Below are 13,391 nucleotides of genomic sequence, written 5' to 3' on the forward strand. Positions count from 1 at the left end.
ATAACATAGAGGCACCCAAACTGCAAGAATTAGATCGCCTAAGTGACCTTCACAATGAACGGGCAGACGATTCCGAACTTTTTGTTTTGTTTTTAAAGAACTTGCTCTAATTTCTATTTTTCGTCTGCTTTGTATTCATCCGCGCTCAACCTCCATCCTAATTGGTTAATTTTTGTCTTGTTCGGATTATTTTATTACATTTTTTTCCCCTCCACATTTCGTCCTTCATCAGATTCGATCTGTCTTCGACTGGAATTATTTTTTTAGTACTGGCCTTTATTAGAAGTCGCGTTGACTAGGAGGCGCGCCTGTTGAGTGGTAAAGCGCTTGGCGTCCGAACCGGGGGTCCCGGGTTCGAATCCTGGGATTTTTAAATTTCGGGATCTTTAGGGCGCCCCTGAGTTGACCCAGCTCTAATGGACACCTGACATGAGTTGTCAAGGTAATTGCTGTTGTAAGAGTAAAGGTGGTTGGTCGTTATGCTGGCCACATGACACCCTCGTTAACCGCTGGCCACTGAAACAGATGACCTTTACATCATCTGCCTCATAGATCACAAGGTCTGAAAGGGTAACTTTTTACTGGTCTTTATTAAATAAATACGATCAGAGAGAGAGAGAGAGAGAGAGAAAGAGAGAGAGAGAGAGAGAGAGGGAAGGAGGGAGAGAGAGAGAGAGAGAGAGAGAAGTTAAATAGATTACAAAAGAAGATTACAACTCAGACTTGTGTAAAAAGTAAAAAGGATGTCAGTATTATAAAAACCTAAACTCTAAGCGCCGGTTAGTGACCGTGTCATTCTATGTTGAAACAAAGACTCTATTGCCAATGTCCAAGCAAACGTTCGTCGTCCTAGGCACATATTTGTTGTCCTCAACTTCGGGATTAGAAACACCGGGCCTGGCCAGCTGGTGGAAGCAAGCTAGCTTGAAACAAACAAAAAATTAATTTCAATAAATACTATAGACGTCTTAAGTCCACAATGTGTAATTAAAGTCAAAGTAAAGTTCCCCTTTCAGACCTTAAGATCTATAGGGCAGATGATGTTAAGGTCGTCTGTTTCTATGGCTAACGGTTAACGAACAGGATGTCATGTGGCCAACTAAACTTTTCCTAACTAAAGTCAGGTACCCATTAGAGTTGGGTGGACTCAGGGGTGCCCTGAAAATCCCGAAATTCAAAGTCCCAGTCATCACCGAGATTCGAACCCAGGAACCCATGTTCGGAAGCTAAACGCTTAACAACTCGGCCACAGCGTCCCTCAATGTGTAATACTATACTTGATATTACTCGTAATAAGCGCTTCCGTCACGCGAAGAGATGTTGTACAGACGAAATGAGAAGAATAAGGACATTTAAAATCATGTACTGACAACTTCTGAAAATTTCTTAAACAAAAAAAAATGTAATGATGTATTCAATGTCGTACATTGCAAGCTAACATGTCTGGCGTATTTTTAGTAAATACAGTGAGGCAGTGAGGTTGTTTTAAGATTGTTGCCACAAATTCTGTCTCACCCTAAATTAAATCATAGACTGTTATTTGATTTTCTTTGACATGTTTACAAAATATTTGTATCTAACTCTTTTTTTTTTTTAAAGAAGAGTACAAGTTGTCATGATTTTCATTTTTCATTTTAAAAAAATCGTTCATTTCCAATCTTTTTTACACGGAGTTTCATATTAGGAACTACCCCCCCCCCCCTTTCTTCCATATCTTCTCTATATATATTAGTTTATATAAATCTATATATTTTATATATTTTTTTGATGTGACCAAGGGAAATTAAATGATTTTAGTATATGAAGTGAAATTAATATAAAAGTACAGAATCCTTGGTCAAGAAATTCATACACTTTGATAGAGTCAATCTGAGGCCACGTCCGAAACCTTGCAACCTTTCAAGCATTCTCTCTCTCTCTCTCCCTCTCTGCTGATTACGTGACGTTATAACTACTCTCTAGGAGTCTCGAGCCTACGTCATAACTAATGGGACCAGGGATTAGAGATTATGGCACAATTAATTCTACAATCACGTCATTGCGTTCCACATTTTCGGCTTGCTGTTATCGCTATAGGTCAGAGACATTTGCCTCATCTTAATTAAGGCGTGATTTTGAGCGCGTTTTTTTTTTCAACAATTAAAAATTTGGTTTGTTTATTACTGAACTACTTCAGTCTGTTAAAGTTTTTTTTTAATTTTTTATTTAGGTGAAATACAAAGTAATTGTATGAACAATGACATGGTGACATTTGACATCGATATGGCAAATAGCCCCCAGGGAGACACGACGCGACAAAATCAGTAGTACATTGGTTACAGATTATAATACCGACTTAAAAAGACAACTACGATACAATAAATATCAGGCTGGCTCAGAGCATTGACATTAAGATTCAATAAGATATATTTATATAAAGTTTATGACTATTCAATACACCTTGTGGTGGAAATGGGATCGTAGGTTTTGTGATCTATTTACGAGCCTTACAGCTACATTACGTATCATGCCTTTATCGTCTGAAGGGTCGCAATTTTACCGTTAAATTATTGTAAAACTCAATAGTCAATATTTTTTTTTTTGGGGGGGGGGGGGAGGGGGGGGGGGAGGAGTTGGTCCTTTATATAAATATATGAAATAGAAGTTTACTTTAATGAATTAGAGATTTTATATCGTCATCTGTGTATATTACATGTGTAGCTCGTATAGAAATAAGATAGATGTAGATATGTGCGTATAACATTTAGCCATGTTATACGGGTATATAAAATGAAGCCAAGGAATCTGTATATATGTATATATAAAATTTTATAATAATATTATATATAAGTTACTTAACTGACAATAAAACACACACACACACACTTATCTCTGTGCAGGGCTGGCCCTAACATTTGCGGGGCCCTATGCGAAACGGAATTCGCGGAACCCTGTCTTGGTAGGATAATTAAGAATTTGTATTAGAAAATAAATTTTGTCTTTACATTACCTTTTTTTTATTAAATGAAAGATGACAAAGCCTTTTTTTTTAATCACCTTTAGGATTGGGGGTTCCCATATTGAATAACACCGCCAAAATGACAATTTTGTCTTTTTTTCATGTGATTTTCAATAATTTCTGGAGATCTCCAGGACTTTTTAAGATTTTGACGCGGGAACTGTGTTTTTAGCTATAATGGTTAAATTTAAGAATTAATTCCTAGAATTAGCGCGCGGCCTATGAACGTGCGGGGCCCAGGTTGCAGAGTCCGGCCCTGTCTCTGTGAATGCGACTGACTTGCTTGTTTAGTACGTTCCTTTGGATTGAACCTCATTCAGTACTCAGGCAGTGTTCAAACCCTGGACCGTCGGGACGACAGTTCAGAGCGCAAACACATGACCACCCAGCCGTCTATCTTGATCTATATCTAACGCAAGCTGTCTGTCATTCAGTTATTTTACTATAATTACAGAACAACAAAATAACAAAACAGTGAATACAATATTGTAACAATATACATGTTTATAGAAGAAAGAGAAAATTGAATATTTCAATAGTGTAGATGTCATTTGTTATTTATATATTTATTTCTGATTTAGACAATCTTCTTCATCCGCTTCATACATTGCAATAATTTTCATAACATGGTTAATTACAAAATCACAACTTTATTTCAGGGTGGGGAAGTAATTTAGTGCTTAGTGAAGACATGACTTAAAGATTTCCCAAAGCAGATCCGATCTAAACGACAAAAAAAAAAAAAAAAAATTTCAAACCAATAGGTGCGTTTGTCTGATAGACAGAACGAGAGAGATGCAGACATCTACACAAAGCAGACATAGAATTAACGCACATCTACACAAAGCAGACAGATAGAATTAACATGGTTAGCTCCTCCCACCTTTACTTTTCCGTAGACAAATATTTACGCCATGAAGTTCAATTGACATGTAGCCTATGTTATACAGTTGCACAAAAACAATAAAAAATAAAAATTCCAGATCCTCCATTTCTTTATTTATATATTATTGTGGGCACCGTTGTGCTGGCCGGATGACACCCTCGTTAACCGTGGGCCAAGAAACATGACCTTTACATCATCTGCCCTATAGACCACAAGGTCTGAAAGGGGAACTTTTCTTTTACATATTGTAAACTACTATTGTCGAGACTATATTCATATACTGTGCAGGCCTACCTGTTTCAACATTAAACACTACAAAATGCACTCGCTGTATCGACTAAACTATTTGCGCGCATGAATATTAAGCATTAGAGGCTTCGAAACGCTAAAACACATTTCCAATAATAGAATTCAAAGGCCATGACATATAAGTCCTATATCACTCATGGTCGCAGTGAACAGACTGTCAAAGTACATTGTTTTCTGAGTAACTATTCTTTTTCATCTCATTTTTTTTTTTAAATTTAAATTTACATAAATGCATTAAATTATTGAAAAATAAAAAAACTTGACTGCATTATATTACAAGTTACGCGTCTTTACTTTATATGCGGCCAAAATGGGTGAATATTGCACGGTATAAATTGAAAAAAGTGAAACAAATCTTTAACGCCCGTTCACGTTAGAGCGGCTTTTACTTTTTCCGATAATTGTCACTGGAAGTACTTTAGAGAAAAATTAATTTTTGTTTTGGATGATTAGGAAAAAAAAAATTTCACTGCAATTTTTTTTTTAAAGTTTGGTTTACCCTCTTCTTTTGTTTGTGTGTGTGTTTGCAACACGTGTATTATTGTTGTTTAATTAAGTTTAATATCAGTGTTCATTACTTGTAAGCTTCAAAAGCACGGCTCTTTGTTATATGTTATTATTATTATTATTAGTCGTAGCAGCAGTATTTGGTGGTTATTCTGTAGCTAGAACTTGATCGTGAGAACTGAAAAGGTGTAAAAAGGTGCCCCTTTCAGACCTTGCGATTTATGGGCTTAACTGGTTGTTGCCTGTTTTGCCTGTTTCTGTGGCCGGCGGTTAACAAGATGAAGCAAAAAAAAAAATACTTTAAAGAAATGGCTGAATCGTACGATGTAGCCTACAAATGTAGAAATATATTTCCCAATGTTAAATCACCCCAACTGTGGTATTCCAGCTAGATTACTCAAAGAACTAAGTAATGAGCTAGCCCCAGTGTTCAAAATACTCTTTCAGGCTTCACTTAACCAGGGCAGAGTACCAAAGGACTGGAAAGAAGCTAATGTCACCCCCCTATTTAAAAAAGGAGAAAAATCTGACCCAGGGAACTACAGACCAGTATCACTTACCAGCATCACATGTAAAATCCTAGAACACATAATATGTAGCAACATCATAAACCACTTAGACAAACATAATGTCCTCACACCATACCAACATGGCTTTAGGAAATATAGATCATGTGAAACACAACTAATAGGACTAATTGATGATTTTTCAAAAGGTTTAGATAATAGTGAACAAATAGATGCTATCTTACTAGATTTTTCTAAGGCTTTTGACAAAGTTCACCACCATAGTTTGCTTAAAAAATTAAAATATTTCGGCATTAATGGTCCACTGCATCAGTGGATTAAAGACTTTCTGATAGGGAGAGAACAAACTGTAATAATAAATGGCTCTAAATCAACACCGATAACAGTAAACTCAGGTGTACCTCAAGGTACAGTCTTGGGTCCACTACTATTTTTAATTTACATAAATGATTTACCAAATTGCATTAGTTCAGGAACAAAAGTCAGATTATTTGCAGACGATTGCATAATATATAGAACAATAAAAACAACACAAGACACAGATATTTTACAAAGAGAATTAGATGAATTACAGAAATGGGAATCAAATTGGAGCATGTCTTTCCACCCAGAAAAATGTCAGTTGTTAAGAGTAACAAAAAAACTAAAACAAATTAATTCCACTTATCTTATTCATGGCAAACCAGTAACACAGACTAAAAACGCAAAATACCTAGGTGTTATAATAAATGAAAAACTATCATGGAATCCACATATTGATGAAACTACAAAAAAATCAAACAAAGCATTAGGATTTATTAAAAGAAATTTCTATAAATCAAATAAGAACATAAAACTAAAATGTTACTTAACCTTGGTTAGGCCAATAATAGAATATGCATCCTCTGTTTGGGACCCCTCAACTCAAGAAAACATTAAGAAACTGGAACAGACACAAAATAGAGCAGTGAGATTCATAACAAACGAATATTCACATTTGACTAGAGTAACACCTTTAGTAAAATCACTAAATTTAGAAAGCCTTCAGGACAGAAGGCTCAAAAGTAAAGTAGCAATCATACATAAAACACTGAACCATAATCTTCAAATACACAAACAAAATTTAATAAAATACTCAGAAAGACACAAAGATAAAGGCACATTCCTCGTCCCATTTGCTAGGACAAATTTGTACAAATACTCCTTCTTCCCTAGTGCTATTAGAGCATGGAATGGGTTGCCTGAGCTAGCCAGGAAAACCAGTGACTTGGCAGAATTTAAGTCATTGGTTAATATGCATGACTAAATGCATGACGCGTAGGACGTAATCATCTTCTTTTTTGAAGTAACGTCTGTATTATATAAGATAAGATAAGATAAATATATGTTTGGGTTTATATTGGGAAGATTGCATACATTCAAAGAGCTCTGTTCTCTTCTAATAGCCAAAAAAATAAATTTCGGTTTTAATAATGATTGTGTAATGTATTACTATGTTTAATTTTATTCTTGGTCATAATGACCATAGCAATAGTTTCTTACAAATTTTTATTTGTCCATCTTTGTGAAAGTTATTTTATTTTTCCATCTGTCTAGAATATTTCCAGTGAATAACGTGACCACTATGTGGACTGCCAACATACTATCCTGTTGGAGTAACCACAGTCTATAGAAGATACTTTTACTGCCCGAGGTAAGTCAGCGATCTTCTATTCATAAGAGCTGTAGGTAGTTGATTTTGATAGTCACGGAGGTGCGCGCGCGTGCGTTTAGAAGTCTCATTCGTGTGATAGTGTTTGTGATAGTGTTTGTGATAGTGTTTGCTTGTTTGTTGTTGACTTTGTCGTGATGTTTCTTTTTTTTTTTTTAGAAGTCTTCTAATTCTTCATTCGTGACGTCATTTTTTCTTCTTCTGAAATATTATGTTGTTATTTTTTTTTTTAAACCTTTGTTTTGTAAAGATTCATTGTATCAAATGTAGGGAATTTCTTCCGTTCTATGGAGATAATGTTGTATGCAAGTTTGAGTATGTCTGTGTGTGTGTCATCAGGCTGTTGTTGTCTGCGAATACTGAATATTGGGACTCATATATACGTATAGAAGAGAATGTTGAAACAATAAAGTTGGCAATAGAGAAGTAGTTTCTGAATTTGAAAAAAGGTTCGTCTGATTATTATATTTCTTTTTTATCTTAATTACTTTTTTATCTTTATTACTTTTTTCAAGTGTTTTTTTTTTGTTTAATTTTTCAAGCTTTCTTTTTGTTGTAGGCCTACATTGTAATAAAAGTTTGAACTTTGAACTTTGTCACGTGAACAAATAGGCAATTAAAAAAAAATGCTTTGAAATTTAAAAAAAAAATTGTTAGATACTTTATTGTAGAAATGGAAACATGAATCCCCAAAAGAGCCAAAGAAAGACACTATAAGGACACTTTGTGTTTAAAAGAGACACTTGTTTAATATTATGCTTAAGCATTACATCATCAACTACTACATCATCAAGTAGCAATTATACATAAAACACTGAACCATAATCTTCAAATACAAAAACAAAATTTAATAAAATACTCTGAAAGACACAAAGATAAAGGCACATTCCTCGTCCTATATGCTAGGACAAATTTGTACAAATACTCCTTCTTCCCTAGCGCTATTAGAGCATGGAATGGGTTGCCTGAGCTAGCCAGGAAAACCAGTGACTTGGCAGAATTTAAGTCATTGGTTAATATGCATGACTAAATGCATGACGCATAGGACGTAATCATCTTCTTTTTTGAAGTAACGTCTGTATTATATAAGATAAGATAAGATAACTACAACATCATCATCTACTTCAACAACACTGAGTACAGCCACAACAACTGTGTTGTATTTGCCACAGCTACTAGTTTACACACCGCCATATTTTAGATCAGATTCTTCTTTTTTTGATTGTATGTTTTGGAAAAGCCTCCAGGGTCATGTTGAGGTCTTTATATGAAATACATGACCATAAAAGAACAACGAGATATAATAATACCTACCTAATAAGGCTTGTCTTCGATTCCGAAGATTGGTGAGTAATGCAGTATTTTCCGTGGCTTCGCAGCCCCAGCTGTGACCTGCATATTTTGCCACCCCCATGTCAAGCATAACCATTGTCTTCAGGTGGTCGATTTAGATTTTCTTTTCGCCGTCTGCATCTGTCCTCGGCAGCGGATTTTCTTTTGCGCTCTAGTGTATCCCGCGGCATTTGTGAGTGACTGGAAGCTGTCTCGTTCTGAGGCCGCATGCAACCAGGTGCTCTCTTCTATGTCAGCTAAGGCAAATTGACGCCTAAGCTGGTCTTTGAAGCATTTCCGTGGAGCGCCACTGTTACGTCGACCACCTTTTATCTCACCAAAAAAAGACTGCCTTTGGCTTACGTTCGTATCCCATACGGGATATGTGCCCTAATGCATACCTAATACGTACAATACCAACAAATTACCTAATATTACATAATGTGTAATAAAACAACATGTATCCACAGCCCGCAAACCCCCCCCCCCCTTCTCCGAAAAAAAAGTTTCAATTATATTTTAAAATATGAGTGAGTGTGTGTGTGTGGGGGGGGGGGGCTTTTAGAAAGCGATCAAAACAAATATATCAATACAGTTAAAACGTTTAAAGCCGTTGCTTTCTACCTGAGCCTCAACCAACAAATATAATAACTTTTTTTATGTGCGTCTACTATTAACACAACAATTACTTCCTAAGAACAGAATGCGAACCAAAAAAAATATCTTTATAATAACTCCACGCGCAGCGCATAAATAAAAACCGAACAATAGCCGAGCTTAATACACTGTGCCTCTAATACCCCAGCAGACGCAGCGCAGACCTGATTTCTTTCACGTACAGGTATTGTCTTGTTTTTTGTGTTTTTTTTTTGTTGTTGTTTAATGAATTTTTTTTTTTTATTGAACTCATTGGCTTGGATTTACAAAGGTAAACGTTGACACTTGTGAGGTTGATATCTGGGCTTATATCTGGGTTTATTGTCTGTTGTCATTGTTACTTATAGTGTTGTTGCGTTTTGCTAGTTGTCTGTACTGAATGAGGAAACGCTTGTCAAACAAGACTGAACCTTACTTTTATGGACATTATTGAAAACATATTTTGACTCCAAAGTCTTTAGAGACACAAACGACAATAATCTAACAATATCTTGATCACATTAAAACTTACTCTTAAAATACACGACTGTCACTTACCTCCCCTACCTCCACTTTCACCACCTTTTTTATAGCCTAAACTGCCATGTACTTAATTGTAGTGAAAACGCATTTGTTTACTCTTATACAAAGTACTAATAACTGTTGAATTGGTTGAAGTAGACTATATTACCACATAAAAGTGGATATCGTTGGATACATCATTGAATTGCACATCAGATGATATACATAAAGCATATATGACATGTGGCATTCAAACCAGTTTGTTAGATGGATCTTTCATCAAATTGGAAGAACAAGAAAAGTTAATATTCCCTGTTTCTATTGTGAAACAAATCACAGAAACATTCTACAATTTTATTTCTGTGGCAGTTTACGTCTCCAGAGACGACCCCTTCCCTTTGTAACCTCTTGTGTGACTAAAGAGGCCAATCCTTGATACACAGCTGCGATCGCTGGTTGGGCATATGTAATTTTATTTAATATAATAGATACCAATAAAAGCAAATACAAAAAAAGAATCAGAACCCACTCCCGTATTCCATGTGGTCCATACCAAGACTACAATTTCAACGTGCTTTAAAAATCTTATTTTCTTCTAATTTTAAAAGTATGTCAACTATTGATGCTTTTGTATTGAGAAAACATCTTACATTGTTATAGTTTTAAAAGTATGTCAACTATTGATGCTTTTGTATTGAGAAAACATCTTACATTGTCATAATTTTAAAAGTATGTCAACTATTGATGCTTTTGTATTGAGAAAACATCTTACATTGTCATAATTTTAAAAGTATGTCAACTATTGATGCTTTTGTATTGAGAAAACATCTTACATTGTCATAGTTTTAAAAGTATGTCAACTATTGATGCTTTTGTATTGAGAAAACATCTTACATTGTCATAATTTTAAAAGTATGTCAACTATTGATGCTTTTGTATTGAGAAAACATCTTACATTGTCATAGTTTTAAAATTATGTCAACTATTGATGCTTTTGTATTGAGAAAACATCTTACATTGTCATAGTTTTAAAGAAAACATCTTACATTGTCATAATTTTAAAAGTATGTCAACTATTGATGCTTTTGTATTGAGAAAACATCTTACATTGTCATAGTTTTAAAAGTATGTCAACTATTGATACTTTTGTATTGAGAAAACATCTTACATTGTCATAATTTTAAAAGTATGTCAACTATTGATGCTTTTGTATTGAGAAAACATCTTACATTGTCATAGTTTTAAAAGTATGTCAACTATTGATGCTTTTGTATTGAGAAAACATCTTACATTGTCATAGTTTTAAAAGTATGCCAACTATTGATGCTTTTGTATTGAGAAAACATCTTACATTGTCATAGTTTTAAAGAAAACATCTTACATTGTCATAATTTTAAAAGTATGTCAACTATTGATGCTTTTGTATTGAGAAAACATCTTACATTGTCATAGTTTTAAAAGTATTGTCAACTATTGATGCTTTTGTATTGAGAAAACATCTTACATTGTCATAATTTTAAAAGTATGTCAACTATTGATGCTTTTGTATTGAGAAAACATCTTACATTGTCATAGTTTTAAAAGTATGTCAACTATTGATGCTTTTGTATTGAGAAAACATCTTACATTGTCATAGTTTTAAAAGTATGTCAACTATTGATGCTTTTGTATTGAGAAAACATCTTACATTGTCATAGTTTTAAAGAAAACATCTTACATTGTCATAATTTTAAAAGTATGTCAACTATTGATGCTTTTGTATTGAGAAAACATCTTACATTGTCATAGTTTTAAAAGTATGTCAACTATTGATGCTTTTGTATTGAGAAAACATCTTACATTGTCATAGTTTTAAAAGTATGTCAACTATTGATGCTTTTGTATTGAGAAAACATCTTACATTGTCATAGTTTTAAAAGTATGTCAACTATTGATGCTTTTGTATTGAGAAAACATCTTACATTGTCATAGTTTTAAAGAAAACATCTTACATTGTCATAATTTTAAAAGTATGTCAACTATTGATGCTTTTGTATTGAGAAAACATCTTACATTGTCATAGTTTTAAAAGTATGTCAACTATTGATGCTTTTGTATTGAGAAAACATCTTACATTGTCATAGTTTTAAAAGTATGTCAACTATTGATGCTTTTGTATTGAGAAAACATCTTACATTGTCATAGTTTTAAAAGTATGTCAACTATTGATGCTTTTGTATTGAGAAAACATCTTACATTGTCATAGTTTTAAAGAAAACATCTTACATTGTCATAATTTTAAAAGTATGTCAACTATTGATGCTTTTGTATTGAGAAAACATCTTACATTGTCATAGTTTTAAAAGTATGTCAACTATTGATGCTTTTGTATTGAGAAAACATCTTACATTGTCATAGTTTTAAAAGTATGTCAACTATTGATGCTTTTGTATTGAGAAAACATGCACGTATGACGGAGACCAGTGGTTATAAAAGGCTTAAACACTGGCCCGCGACGTCGCAACCTGTGGGCGGATTAGACCAATAACTCGTGCCTTCTCTAGCAACGGGTCTCAATTTGACTATTTCTTTTGTCTCTAGTTATCTAAATGTTATCTAAATGTCAACCTTTGTCTCTTATTACCCCCTTTAGAAAATATTAACGCTTTCTGTTCTATTAAACTTTATCAAAAAAGGGAAACACATAATTATATGTCGCCAGCCCTGAACATGCCATGCACACAAACTTCCCCACCCATCCTTTTCCCACACACACACACACATCTATTTTTTTTTTCATCAAAACATAATCCATTATGAATAGATCTCCTATTTACCTTGACGAGTTCTAGACTATATTATATTGCGCTATCTATTATGTATCTACCTATTGCAGTTCACCTGACCGGTAAGACAGCAGTCCGTTAATAGAATCAGGTATCGATGGTCGAGGTATGTTGTCAATGGAATTATTAATGCCAAGTTTCTTAGACGAATCATTTCGTAAATATAATTATTTTTTTCTCCTTGTATCATTTTTTTTTTTCAAAATGCAATATATATTTCAATAGTAAAACTAGAATGAAAAACTTCGGAATTATTTGTTGAATAGGTTCAGATTTATTATTATCTTTGTCGTGCGTTACTTTGATAGAATCCAATAAATACATTATGATCTATGCGGCGATGTCTCCGAGAAATCAAAGTCAGTAATTATATGTTGTTTTTTTTTTTAAATAAAAGTAGGGGAGATTAATCTTACGAAAATATTTTTTATTCGTTGTCAGTTGGTTGTTTCTATCAATTTATGTCTATAAGTATAAAAACTAAAATAAATAAAATATTGAAGTAAGATAAAAAAAAAACCGAAACAAAACAAAAAAGCACAACAATGAAATAAGATAAAAAATAACACACGACCTGCATAATAGATATCAGTACCCAAATTCTAGTACTAATCACACCATATTGTAATTATATACTATAGCATAAACTTTTTTACATATAAGCATCACTCCTTCTTCTATGTCATTCTTTTTCTCTTTCTTCTCACCCGAAAAATAAGTAAATATATATATATATATGAAAGGTAGACAAAGTCACTCGACCGTGACAATATGAAGTCGTTTTTTTTTTCAAACCAACTGTGCAGCAGTCTGGTGACCTGTGACTTAGATGTGAATGGTGTCAAACCAACTGTGCAGCAGTAAGGTCTGGTGACCTGTGACTTAGATGTGAATGGTGTCAAACCAACTGTGCAGCAGTAAGGTCTGGTGACCTGTGACTTAGATGTGAATGGTGTCAAACCAACTGTGCAGCAGTAAGGTCTGGTGACCTGTGACTTATATGTGAATGTTGTCAAACCACATGCAGCTCGGCAGACGATGGTGTCAAGTCCTACAGTGTGTCGAGGTTTCGTTTGGCAAGTCTCTTCAGATTTAGGCTCCTTCTTACTGCTTCTCCAACTTTTATGAAATATAGACTATGCATGTGTGTGTAGAGTGT

At 34.0% G+C, this 13,391-nt stretch overlaps 1 protein-coding gene across 7 annotated transcripts in view; it reads left to right on the forward strand.

Annotated features, from left to right (window-relative positions):
• LOC106076382 (uncharacterized) overlaps positions 1-13,391 on the forward strand; it is a 275,905-nt gene that overhangs the window by 80,145 nt on the left and 182,369 nt on the right. For all 7 annotated transcript variants that reach the window (XM_056017279.1, XM_056017282.1, XM_056017281.1 and 4 more), the window contains one exon: positions 6,803-6,899. The gene's annotated coding sequence lies outside the window, so the exon portion shown is untranslated. The remainder of the gene's footprint in view (positions 1-6,802; positions 6,900-13,391) is intronic.

This window comes from Biomphalaria glabrata, chromosome 18 (genome assembly GCF_947242115.1).
Source record: "Biomphalaria glabrata chromosome 18, xgBioGlab47.1, whole genome shotgun sequence".
NCBI lineage: Eukaryota > Metazoa > Mollusca > Gastropoda > Planorbidae > Biomphalaria > Biomphalaria glabrata.